Source organism: Martes martes, assembly GCF_963455335.1.
Source record: "Martes martes genome assembly, chromosome: 14".
NCBI classification, from domain to species: domain Eukaryota; kingdom Metazoa; phylum Chordata; class Mammalia; order Carnivora; family Mustelidae; genus Martes; species Martes martes.
Genome location: NC_137902.1, coordinates 65,948,542 through 65,951,353, shown reverse-complemented (window position 1 = coordinate 65,951,353; position 2,812 = coordinate 65,948,542).

Here is a 2,812-nt window from a genome sequence, read left to right as displayed (position 1 = left end):
AGCTGGGGTTCTCCTCTTCCCTAGCAAGCCCTGGTGTGAAAGCAACCCAGGGCCCACGAACAGTTGCGGAGCCGTGTTCATCAAGTACGAGTACAATCTGAAATTATGCCAGGCAATCAGAGGCTTTAATGGATGAATAACTGTCCAAGCACGGTGGGGTGTTTGATAACCTCTAAGGCTGTTTATTGTGAGTGGAAACCACGAGGTGAAAAAAGACAGGGATGGATGAGCTTGTGTTTTTCTCCCCTCCTTGCCTTTGAAGAATTTGATAAAACTGCCAAGCACTCCCTGGGGACAGTGCTCTTGGGGGCAAGCAGGATTCTGGTTTGAGGAAAGAGGAAGAGAGCCACATAATTAAGAAAGGAAAACAGAAACTGGGGACAGGGCCACACATTTTGTGCAGGAATTCAAGGGACAGAAGTCCCATGGAAGGGACAGGGAAGAAGCCCTTATTCAGTATCCCTAGGGGAGGGACTGGAGACAGTAAGATGAAAAAAAGATCCCTATCCAACGTCTCCAAACAGAAAATAGGGAGATGGAAGCATCTGCTTCGCTTATGAACCAGTCTCTCCCAGGATTTTGCCATCTCTAGAAATTGAGCTCAGGTGGTATTCTAGGCATGAGAGTGTTTTATTGCTGGATTGCTGTAGGAGGAATTTTCCTTAAAGATAGAGTTCCATTTGCTTGCCAGCTCTCGTTGAGTGGCAATGGTTGCCTGGAGTTCCTGGAGACAGGAAGGATTTTAAGGCCGGACCCAGGATCTATGGGGGCAACAGTGCCTGACTGGTCAGTAATGTCCGTTTGGGTGTGGAATGCTATGGGTACTACGGGTGCTTCCCATCTATCATCTCCGCTTTGGGATGCTTTCCCTCTGAATGGACACTGCCACCACTGACATCGGTGTAACAATCTCAATGTAATAATTTGCTTTAGAGTCTTCTGCTAAGAAGATTTCAGCTTAAAAGGTAAGGCAAAATAGGTCATCAATGTTATTTTTCCCAAGTCTTCTAGGTCCTATGAAATTGGCCACATTGATTCACGTGGCATTGAAATGCTCATCTACTGGCTTGCATCAGTAAATGTCTACATTTACTGTTCATTCTATGCAATGGTTCTATGCAAGGGTTCATTCTATGAAAATTAAACAGACCCCAGTACTTGAGTTCATCTTCTTGAAATAAGCAACCAGAAATTTGCCATATGGCTAAAATAAATGTTCAGTGAATAAGTCTACTTTCAAGGGTCTGATGTAGGTAATTTTGAGCGCAAATCCAATTATGCAGTGGGTCCTTGGGCTTCTAATAAGCACTAATAAGAGTTTGGGTACAAGAAATAAGGAAGAGTAGCTGGAACAGAACCCTGCCTCCCATGTCTCTGCTTGTGGGAGGAAGGAAATGCCCAGAAAGAATGACTCAGTCTTTGAATACAGGCAGAGATGAGTGGAAAGACTGGAGAAGAACTGAGAAGAGGGAAAAGGGAAAAGAATGTGGGAGGGATTCAAATTCTTATTGCAGACAGTCCCACTTGACAAAAATGTGACATACTTAAGGTTATCTTTAGAACCTATGATAAGCCAAGTAACGGACCTCCTAAAGACATCCAACTCCTAATGCCTGCTCTGTGCACATATGAAAAGAAACTCTGCAGATGTCATCAAGTTAAGGTTCTTGAGATGGTGACATTGTCTTGGGTATCTGAGTGGGGTCCTATGTAATCCCTAGGGTCCTAAGAAGAGGGAAACAGGAAAACCACAGTTAGTGAAGGAGATGTGATAATGGAAGAAGATGTTAGGGCGACCTGGGATCATGGGGCAATGGATGGGAGTAGCCTCTAGGTCCTGGCAAAGGTAATGAGAGATTCTCCCCCAGAGCCAACAGAAGGAACATAGTCCTGCAGACCCTTTTCACACTTCTGACCTTCAGAACCGTATGTGTAACCGGTATGTGTTGTTTTAAGCTACTAAACTTGTGGCAATTTTTTTAAAGGTATAATGCAACTTGTTTTTATTTTTTGATTCAAGTATAGTTAACATACAATAGTTTATTAGTTTCAGGTGTACCATACAGATTCAGTAATTCTGTACATTACCCGATCCACATCACAGGAGTACTCTTTAATCCCTGTCACCTCTTTAACTCATCCCCCCACCCACCTCCTCTCTGGCAGTCATCAGCATGTTCTCTATAGTTAAGAGTCTGTTTGGGCGGCTTCCATAATTTGGCCATTTTAATTAATGCTGCTATAAACATAAGGGTGCATGTATCCCTTTGAATTAGTGTTTTGGTATTTGGGGGGCTAAATATGAAGTAATGCGATTACTGGATCATAGGGTAGTTCCCTTTTTAACTTTTTGAGGGATCTTCATACTGTTTTCCAGAGTGGCGGCACCACAGTACATTCCTACCAACAGTGCAAGAGGGTTTCTTTTTCTCTACATCTTCATCAACACTAGTCTCTTGTGATTTTGATTTTAGCCATCCTGACAAGTGTGAGGTGATACCTCCTTGTAGTTTTGATTTGTATTTCCCTGATGATAAGTGATGTCGAGTATCTTTTCATGTGTCTGTTGGCCTTCTGGATGTCTTTGGAGAAATGTCTCTTCATGTTTTCTTCCCATTTTTAATTGGATTATTTGGGGGGGGGGTTTGGTGTTGAGTTGTACAAGTTCTTTATATATTTTGGATATTAACCCTTTATCAGAGATGTCATTTGCAAATATCTCTTCCCATTCCACAGGTTGCCTTTTTGTTTTGTTGGTTGTTTCCTTCATTATGCAGAAGATTTTTATTTTGATGTAGTCCCAACAGTTTAT